General features: G+C 43.9%; 1 long non-coding RNA gene across 1 annotated transcript; it reads left to right on the top strand.

Annotated features, from left to right (window-relative positions):
• The first annotated feature begins 4111 nt into the window (after positions 1-4111).
• Positions 4112-12356, top strand: LOC147261919 (uncharacterized). Its single transcript, XR_015115896.1, has 3 exons — positions 4112-4244; positions 11075-11286; positions 11952-12356. It is a non-coding gene; the product is annotated as an uncharacterized LOC147261919 (long non-coding RNA).
• Positions 12357-15193: the final 2837 nt, after the last annotated feature.

Below are 15193 nucleotides of genomic sequence, written 5' to 3'. Positions count from 1 at the left end.
TGAGTTCAACACACACATATCACACATCATACTGTAAATATTTGCCACGGTTCCTGTCTAGATTCTGAGGTCCTGTGTCCACCACGGTGTGCTTTCCTACAGCCTGTATGTCTTCAAGCGTTTTCAGTGGTTGTGCCAAGTTTTCAAGCTGGGCTCCAGCATCCTAACGAGGGACTGAACGTCTGCATATATTAGGCCTTTTTCCAGTCACAGAATGTTGATGTTTACCCACACATGCAATCCCTGTTGGGGAGGCTACAAATCCAATAAAGATGGTCCTTCATATCACACATGTATGAACACTTAACAACGCGGGAGGGATTCAATCACAATGTGCAGCACTCCCCAGTGTTTCCTCACTCAGGAAATCCTATTGTATTCACACAAAGTGGCAGGCTCAGTCTTTATTTTACCCTAAGCGAGGACAGGAAGATGTACCTTGTGCCAGTTGGTTTACGTCTGTTGACATTCAGTACCATTAGAAGCAAAATTCTGCACTGTCAAACACTTCCATCTGGACACTTTCCGAGGAGGGCCTGGCATTCCAGCTAGAAAAGAAAGCTTCGGTGGTCACAATGCCTTAATGTTCTTGTGTTTTAGTTTTCGCTTCCTGTTTTATTTTGTAGCTCTGTCACCGCTTGTTGAGGTTGCGTTAACTTCCTGTCTTCGTCCAGATTTTCACGCGCTTTTCGATTGCCTGCCGTGCGTCTTCACTCCGTTTTAGTTGCCATGTTGTCATCAAACCTTTTTCATTTCAGTCGTTTTCAGGCTCTTTCTGTATATTCTTAGTTTTCCATGTGTTTTACTCCTGAACTGAAACTTTCTGTTGAAGGCAGAAGCACATTGACTGGTTGCTGACTAACCCGGGGTATTAAAGGACTCAAAGAACACTTAGTGCTGGCTCTCAGTGTATGAACCTTGTCGTTGGACTTCTGCCTCCTGCCTCTAAGCTGCATTGTGCTGGCCAAGCTTCCAGCATCATCACAAGTAGGTCATCAAAGATTCTTGGTGTGAACTTTTCTCCGGCTTCACCTGGAATCCTGCATCAAAGTCGTCCTCCTGGTTTTTTGATATACACTAGTGCTCCAATTGTGTGTGGGCAACAATTGTCTCCTGTTTGAGCAGCACTGGTTTTTACAGTTAGCACCTTGAATAGGAGCTAATGGGCTTAGTGTCACAAAAGAGGAAGGAAAGGCAGACCAGCGCACTGTTGGTTTCTGGTCATTGTGACGGATGTATTGACTTAAAGCAAACATAGACAGTTACCAGTCTTATTCTTAAGTGGTTTTGTATCGCAAAAAACTGATCCAAACTGTGGAGGAAAGTCAGGAAAGCGGCCTTTTAACGTGCCTTTTAGCAAAACAATGCTAAATTAAAACCGGGAATCAAGCCAAGCTCGTCTAGTGGGATCCCAGAATTAAAATTGAAAATATAGAGCTGATAATCTCGGAGTAACGTCATTCCTACAAAAGAGCCCACTAAGGCAAATTGGAAAAAAAAAACACCAATACATTTTAAGCAAAACTCCAACTGTACCAAATATTCTCTATATGAAAAAGAACAAAAATGAGCGGTGTCAAATCTGCCACAGCTTACAGCCTCACTCAGTGGATCGACCTTGAGCAGTTCTATTTCCTGCATGTAATGCAATGAGGGGTTGCTGGTGACAGGGAGCCTCTTATTTAGCAAGTCAGTTCTACGACTAATTGAACTTAAGACCCCAGCTCTATACACAAGACTAAATATATACATGACCGTCTCTTTCGACATACTGCATGATTTGGTGGATAATATAATCGATTGTGCCAGCAGCTCCTCATTAGGAGCATCCTCCAAGAGACAAGACTGTCCGTCTTCCCTCTCACTCATCCTGTCCACAGTTGAATGTGTTGAGATTCAGTGGAATTCCATAGATTAAACCATAGCTGATTCACGCGTTCTATCTCGCCTGTACTTTGTCTTCATTAACCTAAAAATCAATACGTCATTGGCTCAATTACAGCAGACACTGATGACATTGAGCCCGCCATCCTATTTGTTCTGACTCACTTCATCCCACCCTTAACCCCCGCGGTAGGCCATTCATATGCCGACTCCACCTTCGTTATCTCCTTCCATCTCGGTTGTCGCCTGCCGCCAAGTGCTTCTCATAACGTTTGTGGGGTAAACAGAGCTTGTTGTGATTACATGTGCAAAGATGGCGCTCACGCCCAGTAGATGAGGGGTTAGCTGTGTGGCTGCACATGACGGAAGGAAAACCAGACCGTCACGTAGAACTGTTATTATGAAGGAGAGTCAAAATACAGGTTTTAGTCACAGTAAGCTCAGCAAGGAATCATGTTAGCCGCTTTTAATTGGGACAACTTGATCAAATAAATTCAGCCCCCGCAAAAAAAAAAAAAAAAAAAATTGCTCTGTATTCGAACAATTTCCCCCTTCTCACTTATCAATGCGTTACAGAAAATGACCTCCCCCCAGTTAGCCCTTTTTGACAGCAGCTATTTTAGGTAATGGCGAGGTAAACACAGGTGTAAGTGGTCAAATTAATGATGGCCCTGCTGTATTTGGTGTCGCAGCCTCTGTGTCTGGTCAGCATGTACAATACCAAGACTCTGGCCCACCTAAATGGAACAGGGCCCTAATCAATGTGATTAATTACACCTGCGCTGACCCTGCCGTGACCTGTCAGAATGGCTGCTGTGAGTGAAACAAATGACCTATTGGTGACAGAGAGCTTTGTAAAACATAATAAACGGATGCCCTGGGTGACATGAATTCATGGTTGAATATTAATCAGATTCAAACAAACTTAGAGATGGCGTTCTTTTGTTTTTGTTGTTTTTTTTCCAGTCACTGTGGCTGGACCATCCTGCTGTACCCACGTTGCTGGTCGCACAGTTTTCATCAGTACGCCGCCGCTGTATATCACTGAGGACTTTGATTTGGTTTGATTTGATTTTTGTGGCGATTTGTCAAATTCTCAAGGTGTTTCCACCCACGTCTAACAACAAAAAAAACAACCTCCATCAAAGAACCTGCTCAGTTCATGAAAGCAAAGCCACTAGAGCCTGACCCTAGAGTCTCTGATAATCTGGAAGTCGTTTTTCGAAGAACTTAAAGGGCACAAATTGATAAAAAACAAACAAAAATCTTTTTGTTAAACGTAATTTTAGGCATTTCCGTAAAGACTTAAATAAGAGCTTCAAAGTGCTTCATGATACCCCCCCAAAAAAGAGTTTTCAGTTTCAGAATATGCAAGCAGAAACCGAGAGGGTTTTGATGTGTGGAGAACTCCAAAAGTGCAGACTAGTGCTCGTCGTGAAATACCGTCTTTAGCTTTCCTGTCCGCTGCGTTCCTGGAGCTGCTCTTCCTCTGTGAATGGGAATGATTGGGGATTGCCAGGCTGAGATACAGGTCAGCAGAGCCAGCGGTTTCCTGGTCGCAGCTGAGAGGAGCAGGTGTCACGAAGCCGTGTTTAATAGGATCTGTTCAAGCCTCTTAGACGTATTCCAGGAGCGTGTCCCACTTCTTGAATGATTTTACCCTCATATCTCTGCTTTGTCTGGTTTGTTGCTATGTGAAGAGCCAGCTAGGCATTAAAAGATCACATCTGCGCTCATGCCACTGTAGTTTCTTTTATTACCTTTTGATAAATCTTTTAAAAGGAATATTGGGAATAATTCAACCTTCAGGTCATATATTGAAAACTGAGAGCTTGGGTCTCTGCAGCAATTGAACAACAGCCTTTGCTTTGCTTTACAGGGATTTATTTAATAACTGTTATGTTTTTAAATATTAATTAAATTCCTAACACCTCCCACCAGTGCCTGCTTACCAGCTTTTGCTGGATTCATTTTAATTTTCAAACATAAACAACAAGAACTAAAGAGAGACGTGTCATTCCGGGGGCAGGAAATGTAGAGAGACGCGAAGACGCCGACCAGCTCATGACCTGCTCAGACAGCCTGGCACGCCGGAACGTCTGTCAGTTGTATGGTCAGCTGCTCATCACAAAGCCTCTTGACAGCTTTTGTCTTTATTTAGTTCTGCCACCTAGCTGGCTGTGGGTCAGCTCTGGCTTGCAAAAGGGCTTATTTCCTTACTTAGGTTGCCACAGCTTATATCCCTGGAGAGACAAAGGCCGTCGTAGACTTTCTGTCTTCATCACTCAGCACACTGCCTGCTGCGTCGAGAAACTTCAGCTGCTTTGTTGTCAGTTGTGGCGGTGACAAGAAAGATCAAGGTTTGTTCTGTAGTTAAATTTAGATTTTTGTCCACAAAGCAACACAGAGTGGACTCAAACAAAACAAAGCAAAAAAAGAAAAGAAAAGAAGTAGTGACACATTTTCAGAATGCGCAGCTTGGATTTATGATCTAGTTCAAAATCTGTCACGACGGGGACGGCTTGTCCATGTGAGTGGATGAAATGCTAAAAATGACACGCGTGCTTTCAAACTGCGTGTTATTTAATGATTGATAACTTGCTTGCGCTCGTGTGTGTTGCATAAACTGACAAGCTTGTAAGCTGTACAAACACTATCCAAATTTCAAATGACATCAGTCGTGACTTCGGGGCCAGAGAGATTTCAGTAGATCTCATCTTGTTTTGTCCCTTGTTTTGAAGCACAGTTGAATCAATTACTTGCATCCTTCCGCCGTCATGTAAATATGATTGACAGGCCCGTCAAATTCAAGTTCACGATCGCTATCATGATAATTTGCGGGCACTCATTAGTGCTGCAGTTATGCTAAGTTATTCCTCATATTCAAGCCACAAAAGAAAGAACTACAAATGTCTAATTTTGACAATGTGAATTCATGCTTTTTCACAAAGCAGTAGTGCAAATCCATGCCTTGAAATCTGTGTGTTAATATGGCAGATGACTTAAGTGAGAGAAATACTCGCTGCTAATTTGTCCCAGTTGTATTCCACTGAGAGAACTGTAAAGCAATTCACATGTTGCTTGATTGATACAGAAAAGTCAGATTGAACATTTGTATTACAGTCAGTGACTCTTAGCCCATAAAGTGTGTTTAAAGCAGAGGTGTTAAAGTTTGTTTCATTGGAATCAAAATGTTTGTGGATTACAGAGCATAAAAAAGAAGACGTGCATTGAACCGGAGTTTGTGGGTTACACAGGACGATGTGGTTGAGAGTTTGTAGATGGACGAAGCAGTTTTGTTCCTATTAGCTTCAAGCTAAATGTATGTGGCTGGCTCTCACTGCATTTTGGAGTTCCAAAGAGGTCAAGTCACAAACTCAAAACTGCTACTTGTGAGTACTTGAAAGGTAAAACATACTGTTTGGGTGAAGTCTTGCTCCATTGACAAAACCTCTCCTCTGATTCATGTCTGAAGCACATTTCCCAAAATACTTGTTTATTACAAGCTTTGTATTGTTTTTTTTTTTTTTTTGAAAGGATTTTTCAAACTTCAAATCCATTGGCTTGATAAAGCGGTCCTCGTATTCTTTGCAGCGGGCTGTTATTTAACAATAATTGTGGCATGCAGTAATGAACTGGACATATGGGACACCTATTTTCAGTTGATATGTAACCTAATAGTCGCAAAACCCTGAGCAGCTCCATACGGCGCTCGCTGTCAAGGTGCCTGACCTCTACATTAAACCTGGTCTGCCACCACTGAGACAAGCAAGGAGATGGATATTTTCAAGGCAAACACAATTAAACCTGTGGGCTGAAATACATTACTAGAGGCAATGTGAAGGAGCTGCGAGCATCTGTACGCTGCCATGTCGGGCAGCTTCCTGCCTCCTCTCACATAATGCTGCACATTTGTCACCCCCACTCCCGCCTACATACCCGGCTGCTGATGTGCAGGAGGGTTCACGCTCTTTGGAGAGGCAGCCTCACTTTTATAGCAACAAGGTGGTGCGGGGTGGACACGCTCGCTAGCAATCATATTCATTATTCAATAAACACTTTATATATTCCAGAGCTCAATTGTGTCTTGGTGGGACGATCCTTTGTGACTGTGTGCTCCAGGCTGTTAGCAGAGAGGAAATCGGCATACCAATGATCAGTAGTTTCTGGGAGCGACAGTGAAGACCTTTGCATACAGAGTCATGCAGTCATTACATGCAGTTCTTTGAAAATCAGACATCTAATCAGAAAAAATAATTATGCACAGCAACCTTGCACCAAGCATTTTATTATTCTATTTATGTGGGAATCTTCAATAAACTAAGACGGTCTGGGAATCCGCGAGGCTACATGCGAGCGTAAATGAATGAGAGCTGTGCTGGCTAATCTTTCTCTGTGCCACAGGGATGAGGTAGGTTTGAAGGTCAGCCCACAAGTTGGCGTCGCCATGAGCTCAATGGGGCCAGTGGGGATTTTTCTTTACGCTGCGTTTCCGAACACTGCCAAAAAATACCCTCTGATGCATAAGTGGCAGACTTACATTTTGTTCAGCGTGATAATCTTCACCAATGAATAGAATTTCAGGATTTTTCAAGCATAACTACAACCATTAGAAGAAAAAGAATGGTAGCACAGCTATATTTCATTTCATATAACAAAAATATCACCGCTCTTTTTCAGGCATCAAACAGAAAAGCCACTCTTTCAGCATTGCTGACTTATGTCCAGGTCTTCAGGCTCATCCACGTCACTCTATAACGTCTGTTTGTCAGTCAGTACCTGCCATTCAAACTCTTCCGCAGTCTGTCTACACTGTGCATCTTTATATTTGTTCCTTTATTATCTTTATTATTTGTCATTAAGTGTTAGTACAGGGGGATGAGGTGAATGATATTTTCAGCTGCCGTTCTGTATGATGCTACAAGTGAAGCTACGGTGGCTCTGGGGGGATCAAAGAACTCTCAAACACTTCATTTTGTTTCGGAGTCGGCGTGTAAACATGATTGGCAACACGAGTTCCAATTTATCATCACATGTGCAACAATTTTGATTAAAAACATGAACTCCATGTGCAATGGCCTTAATGATTTATTACCATAATTTTTCTCGTCAGTCACCTCATTAAAAATCGGAATCTTTCAGCAGGCTGTAAAACTTTATTTATCCTGATGTTGATTGTTGCAGTGTTGACCTTTTATGTCATCTTTGCTCCACTTAAAAAAAAAAAAAAAAAAAATTCAGCACAAACAGGAATGCTGAAGGCATAACAGTTTTAAATGTAATACAGTTTAACACAATTAGGTCATTGCCACTAGAATTGTTTGTGAAGGAGTACATTCAGTCCACCGCTAGGCTCTGGGATGGAATGAGGTAGGGAGTGAAGGAAAAGGTCAGACATGTGGTGGTGGAGGAGGTTAAGGGTTAAGAAATGATTAAACGCCCAGCTTACGAGGGGTTGATGTGTGTTTGGATCTGTGTGTCTTTCTTCTGCATCTGTGTTTCTGTAACACTGAGGTACATTGAAGAGATAATCTGTGTTGTTGTGCCATTCCTGCCAGAAACACTAGACTGATAACCTGATTTGCCAGTAACCTTACACTTCGGGGACACAGATGACAAATACCTTCCTGGGAGGCCTTGGCAGCCACAGTCCATATATTACTGAGGGGTCACCTTGGCCCGGTCCCCATCTCATCACAAAATAGCATTCAGTACCTTCTCACTGTGGACAAGGCCATACTTCATACTGCCATATATCTTACCTACTGGCGCATCTCTGGGTGTAACAATATAAATAGTAGAAAACTGATAAACTCAGTGCAGATCCTTGCAGTGTTCTCCAAAAACGATAATATTTTTTTCAGTGTTGTGCAGATAAAAAAAAAACCCCTGCTTGCTCTCTTTTTCACTTGAGGGATTGGACTCTGTCTCCACCCCACACAGGCGCACACACACACACACAATTATGCATGGAGCCAGGAACACAAACAGACATGAAAACAGTCATGCAGAGCCTCATCTAAGACAAGTATAATGTAAGATTAAGTATTGATGTGTCACAGCATCTTAGCCTGTGGTATGAAAGTGAATCTGGCGTGCATTACTGTAACTACAAAAGACAGTATTCCAAATATGGAACACGCCTTGTAGCAATTGTAGGGTGCAGCAACTTAAGATGAGCATTAAAAGTAAAAAAGTACAATAAAAAAAGAATAGAGGGGGTTGATGAATGTTGGTTACCTAGCAACAAGCAGCTTAGAGTGAACTCAAACGCTAGATATGGCCCGTGTTCTGTGGGCAAGTGTCATATCATCTGTCATGATTAAGCTGTGGAGGCAAGTCAAATTCAGAGACAATCATAGAGGGAGCTGTAGAGGAGGAGAGGGAAGGGGGGGGCAGGGGGCAATGCCTCGACCGCAAAGCTGCAGAAGCTAAAACTGCAAGCAACAGTGTTGTGAGACTGTTTCCAGATAGAATTTTCACAAACGGCCGCTGATTTGTGGTGTTGGTCATGTTTATAAAGTGTAGCCTCTAGCAAAAAAATGAAAGATTCAGAGTGCAGATCGAATGAGAAGAGATTGTTGCCTGATTAGTTTATCACTGATCAGTACTGAATATCTGTGTGGAGCTCTGGTGGTGTTTTATATGTGAGTGTGGTGTCGAGAAGGGTTCCAGGGTTTGAATACCAATAAGAGTGTGTGTGTTAATTGTCTTGTGAGTAAAACTGAATATGTGTATTTCTGTTCCTCATGTTGTAAACATAAATCTAGTTTCACAATCACATCGGGGAGATAAACATCAAGTCCTGTAATGAAAATGACCAAATTTTAGGGTATAGATGTTGGGAGATCATGGGTAAGGAAATAACTGTATTTGTGTGTGTGTGTGTGTGTGTGTGTGTGTGTGTGTGTGTGTGTGTGTGTGTGTGTGTGTGTGTGTGTGGAATCTGATAGGTGCCCCCATTTCCCTCAGTGTGTTCTCCCCCGATCAGTGTCCTTCCACAAGACCCCCGATGACTTCACCCATCAAGAGATTCGGTTACCTTCTTCTCCTCAAAGAAACAAGATTCCTCCAACTCAACAAGTTCTCCTTTTGTTTGTGTGTGTGTGTGTGTGTGTGTGTGTGTGTGTAAGGTTCAATACAAAGAGAAGGAGAGAAACAAAAGAAAACATCGGAGTCATTGCCCCCTGCCACATTATTCCTGTCAGAACTGCCCGTTTTAAGATTGTGAGCCATCTGAAATACTCTTGTTTTTCATGTAGAATTCTTTATGCTGGTTAAAGATGCTGGATATCCATTGTGAAATGTTGATTGGGGTCATCAAATTGCATATTTCTATTAACCTTACCCGATTACTTGATGGCATTTTTTTAGCTGCATCCAGCGGCAACACGGTGCGATAGCTGGGCCAACGTGATCTCTATCTGTTGGCAGGAGTGATGCTGAGGATGCTGGACTCCCACCGTATGTGGTAGATTACATGTAGCCTGTGAAAGCGTGTTGGAGTTTGTCCAAAAACTGTTTTTCTATTTTAAATCATTAAAGCTCTGGAGGATCCGACGATAATCACCTTTGACTGACACATAATGAATAAGTGGCATTGATTATTGTGTAGAAATCAATATTAGCATAATTCTTTGAGCTGCAGCTGGATCTTAATGCATAAATGTGGCAGCTGAAGAAATGCAGCGGAGACACGGTTTATACAGGACTGTGAATGTGATCCATCTCGCTCGTTACGTATTCTTACACGCGCTGGCAAATGTAAATAATTCCCTCCACGGAAAAATCGGTAGGGTTCTCTTGAGGGTTTTAATCTGTCAGACACTGTCAGTGAGACGTGATTGGCCGGTGGGTGGTGATTGTGTTTCTGACCTCACATCTTGCCTCCTAGCCTGTCTCAGAGCAGGTTAGCTATGCAGCATACTTAATCACGGAGATATACTTTGCTGAAATGTTCACCATCCCAGAAAATCCTTGGCTGACCCTGAAGTTACCTCGCTAACCCTCTAATCCTCCTTCACAGGCTCCAGGTTAGCGCTTGTTATGTAAAAGCTATGACAGTGTACGGTACCTTTACTGTCAAAACACAACAGTTGTGGCTGCCCAGGATATTACTGAGAATGTGGTACCAGACCTTTGATTCACCCTTTTCACTGAAGTATCCACGCTGACTCTCAAAAGTATGGTTCAACAACTTTGTGCTTACAGCAGCATATTCAGGATGTCTGAAGGTGGCTGCAGAGTCATGCAGAGGGAGCAGGCTGACAGAATGATGATTCTCAGCGTCACCATGCTTAGCAAATACAGATGGTACAGGGTGTAAATGGAGACTTAAGGATGGAGACACAGAGGAGGAGCAAGGGGGGAGAGGGTGTGTGTGCAATGAAACGTGAGACGATGAGCAGAGCCAAATAAAAACAGTGTGTTGGAATTAAAAGGTAATAGGACAGGAAATAAAGATAAAGGGTGGCAATCAAGGTGGAGAGCGAGGGAGAGATCCAGTGAATGGGCAGAGTGGGCTGAGCAGAGAGAGAGAAAGCAAGAGAGAGCTATTTACCAAGAGGGAGGCAGCCAGCAAGAAAGAGAGAGCAACAGAAGAGAGACAGATAATCGACGTGGGTGAGAGGGAATGGTGAGAGGGGGCGGCTGAGAGTGAAACAGACAGTGACAGAGTGCACGACGGGTAGAGAATGAGATAAAGGTAAGCAGGGGGGCGAGGTTGTGAGGAAGAGGTTTTGAACAAGTGGGAGACAGTTGTTAAAAAGAGAAAAGGGGGGAGAGAAAGGAAAGGGAGGGATTGTTCCTCTGGGTGAAGTACTTTAGCCAAGCGAGTGCGACCGGGATGGATACGAGCCTAGTTGAGGTTGGGAGGGCATCGGACAGGACGACCACTTGCAAGGGGGACATTAACAAAGCGTGAAATTAAAGCTGCCATGCTGCAGGGGCCCAGGGCTGTGCCTCGACCCACCATTATCACCCCCTCTGTAGCCTGCTTGGAGGCAGGAGGGAGGTGGTGGTGGTGGTGGTGGCGGTGGCAGGGTGGAGGGGGGCACTGATAGGATGCTGAGGGGTAATAGAGCCTGCTGTATTACTGTAATGATGTGTGGAGAAAGGACAGAGGAGGCAGATTATAAAATGGGTCTCTAATCACTCCTGCGTGACCACATTTCTCTGTCTGGTGCCACAGGAGCTAATGCTGCCACACATAGGTGGTGTGCCGGAGGAGTGACAGACTACGTGCTTGTGAGAGAGAGAGAGAGAGAGAGAACAAGGAAATGCTGACAAAGCATGTATCTGGGCATGCACGTTCGCCAGTTTGAACAACTGTGCACCTCGCCGCTCTCTGGATTACACCTGCGGTTCCTGTTGTCTCGAGTGGACTGGAGCTGACAGGATGAGGTGACAATCCCAGCAAACACACTGTTCAGCATTTTGATTTGGAGTTGACATCCTGATGTGAAATGGGAGTGGTTTCCACAGCAGTTGTCACTGAGTGCAAGCTTATCAAGGAACCTGAGTCACATCTCTGCAGTCTCCCTGAAGGTCACAGATTTCCTGTCAGCTACTGCATCCCTGATGTTGGGCCAGACGTTACAGCGTTTACGCAGGAGATGAGACGAGTAGGACTGCTGAATCTGTCCTACAATCATGATTTGAAACCACAAATTCTTTAAAATAAGTAATAGGTGACTACAGGGATTATTTTTCTTGTCGTTTACTACAAATCACACAACATTATTTTAGAACCCTGAAAGTATTTGTTCAGCTGCCCCAGGCTGTTGACTTACTCTCACTTCACATGAAACAAAGTCAAAAATGCATCACTCAGCAGGCTTTCAACTCAATCACTGGCGTGATGTTCACGCTGTGAAAGGGACTGACTTTGGTTAGCGACTGAAGGATGACATTTATTGATAAGATGCAGCTCATACTGTAGAGTTGTTTTTCTCGGTTACGTGAAAACATAAAATACAAATGTCCCGTTCAGTGTAAAAATGTCAATATGTACAAAAGATATCTCCTTATATTCCATTCATCCATTTTCTTCGCTTATTCCTGTTAAGGATCACGGGGGGGTGGAGCCTATCCCAGCGGCTACGGGCGAGAGGCGGGGTTCACCCTGGACAGGTCACCAGTCCATCGCAGGGCCAACACATAGAGACAGACAACCATTCACACTCACAGACACACCTACGGTCAATTTAGAGTATCAATCAGCCTCGTCCCCTCTTGATGTCTTTGGACGGTGGGAGGAAGCTGGAGTACCAGAGAGAACCCACACAGGAACAGGGAGAACATGGAGACTCACACAGAAAGACCCTGTGGACTCGAACCCAGGACCTTCTTGCTGTGAGGCGACAGTGCTGACCACTGCACCGCCTTGCAGACCTCCTTATCTCCTTATATTCTTTATTCTCTATTTTTTTCTTACTACATATTCTTTTTTCACTGTGAAATGGAGCGGTGCAATCCAACAATTTCCCGCTAGGGATAAATAAAGGATTTCTGATTCTGATTGTTGAGTTTCTTGTGTACGTCCAGCGGTCTTGACAGCTGCAGCCTCTTAATGCAACATTATGGATCAAATCCCAGCCAAATAACTTCCATCAACAAGTAGTGAAAGCGAACCGATGGCTCCATCGTAACATCCGCACCGCGTTCGCCACCATTTTGAGCTGAAGTTCTTACCAGACAAACGGGCAAAGTGCTGTAACTGTTTAAAAATTGAATGATGAAACTTTTGATCGGTTGATTTTACTGGAGATGTTATTTCTTTTTCAATCACCTTTATCGGTCCAAAATGGCGGCAGCACCAGATTGGAGTAGAGCAGTGGATCTTTAATAATTGCCTTTTGACCAAAAAAAAGTGGTATTATGAGAAAAGTACACATCCTACCTCTCTGCTTGGTGAGGATTAAATTACCTCCATACAGATTGTACCTTTTGGCAAAAATGTTTTCGTTATTTTTCGTTATTTTTGTGTTGCTTTTTTTTTGGGAGCGGGGGAGGGGATCAGATTACCTGTGCTTCACAATCAGTGATGAAAGTTGCAGCTCAGTAAGGTGGGACGTTGTCATGGCTGCACACATTCCATCAGCATCAAAAGGGAAGATTTAACAAACGCATTCTTTCAGCCTGTACTAGGTCAGGTGTTTACAGGGCTTTTGTATTTAATGGCGGAACAATTTTAGGTCATTTTGAAAATCACAGCAGTTAGCAACATGTAAACCAATTCAAAGTACCACATGCTATACAGGGTAAATGCCCTGTTGAATTTAGCTTTTACTCTTTGTGCCTACCATCTTTGCAAAAAATGAATAAATAAAAGGCAATCTCAACACTTGCCGCTGCACGTTTTCCCTCAGATTTCGGTTAATTTTCTCCTTTGGATCTCAAAAACATCATTTCCAGTCACAGTCCTCTGCTCTACACCTGCACAGCGATGGCATTACATTTTGTCCATGTACGCGTCACTGTCAGGGAAGCGCTGGTGTTCAGCAGCAGTGGCGGCCGGTTAATAACCCCGGTGTGAGGTCTAGTGACGGGGCATCATCAGCCGGCTCTGTGCTGCTGTCAGGAGCCATTTACCCCAAGCAGCTCCTCCCCTAATGGAACATCTGAGTCAATAAAAACAATCATCACTGCCAATCCTACTGAAAGCAAGGAAATTATTTCTGGTGGTCAAGGAAAACATGGCTGAGGTGTTTGAATCTAAACTATCCAGGGAGTGACGAGATGTGCACTTAGCCAGACAGCCTATTACAGCTTCAATCCCCTCTGTTTTTTTTTTTCTTTTTGTGAGTGTGTGTGTGTGTGTGTGTGTGTGTGTGTGTGATTACGCTGATGATTGCAGCAGCTTTACACAATCCGCCTCAATGTTACAGAGGTAACTGCAACCTCGCAGTGAACTAGCAGTTGTTTGTGCATGCAGAGTTTGCGTTTTGATCTCTCATGGTGCGCCATGGCAGATGTTTGGTGGGAAAGAGAAATCTATATCTTGACTGCAATGGATGGAATACGGACCTTATCGACAATCATGTTTTAACTCCCACCGTGGCTTAATGAACCGCTCTCAGCATCCACTCAATATCTGTTTCAGTGAGGACCTCCATTGTGCCTCCAAAAGGTCAATAGCTGGACAGTGTGTCTTTGAGAGGCTTTCTGCTTTACTCCAAGACTCTTAATGGCGTTCAATGGAGAGACCCACACAGCAATCCCAAGGGCCTGTTCCCAGATATCCGCCCGTGATACCTAATCCAGGCCCATTAGCTCTCCTCCCAGCCATGAAAGAGCGTGGCTCCCTTGCATCTCAGGAATTAAAAATTAACCAGCTAATATCCATTTGTCTGATGGGATGCTGCGCGCGGTTGAAACAGCAGATTCCCTTAGAGATGGTCTGTGAGGGATGACTTGTGGAACCCAATCTGCTGGAGGGAAATCGCTGACAGGGATGGCAGGAAGAAGCAGAGGGATGCAACCTGTCCGTCATATCCATCATGACTAACTTGTGTCTGTAACAGCTGGCTAGTGAGAGATGACCTCCTCTATAATAGTAGTCTATTCCTGAGCTGTCACGTAGCACACATTACTCCGCAGCACTACGTCCTGACCTTGCTGTGAGAGTCCTCCTGCACAGAGCTGCGCTGGCAAATACAGGCAGCAGCTATACATGTCGCACACCATGCAACATACATGGTCTATCACGCCGCTGTTACATGTTTTTAACCTTTCATGAATAATTACTGCATCATCACATAAAGCATGCATGTTGAGGCAGGAAGTGCAGCGCTGCACAATGAACCAACTGGATAGAGTCAGTGTTTTTCTTTCCTGTAAGGCAGCATCCCAACACTCAGCACAATCTACTAGATAGCAGAATGTGAAACAGTTTGTGCTGTGTTGCCTCCCGTTCCTCCCTGTGCTCAAGGGCTTCGCCAACCTGCTGGCGACCATGCTTCCCTCCTCTATCGCTGTGTGGCTAACTACTCTAACAACAGCAGAAAAAGACAAAGAAGAGGAGGACAGGCTTGTTTCACTGCCCCCATCCCTCTGCAGGAATTTTCTGCCTTTGATTTCTTCTTTTCTTTTTTTTTTTTTCAATAACCAAGGGCTCTTTTCACTGTTGCCAACTCAATGAGAGCTTATGTGTCCTTCATCCAATTCCAACCCACCACTCTCTCTTTTGCTCTCTCTCCTCCTTGCCGCCACTGTCTCTTCCTCTTCTTCCTTTCTCTGCATTTCCCCTTTTAAATATAGCTTCTGTGGAAATGCGGCTGTGTGTTTCTTGAGTCTTTGAAGGAAGAAG

This window comes from Aulostomus chinensis, chromosome 5, assembly GCF_037954235.1.
Source record: "Aulostomus chinensis isolate RoL2024-O1b breed Wild chromosome 5, RoL_Achi_v1.0, whole genome shotgun sequence".
NCBI lineage: Eukaryota > Metazoa > Chordata > Actinopteri > Syngnathiformes > Aulostomidae > Aulostomus > Aulostomus chinensis.
The sequence above is the reverse complement of the archived record's forward strand: the minus strand, read 5'-3'. Positions and strand labels throughout refer to the sequence as shown.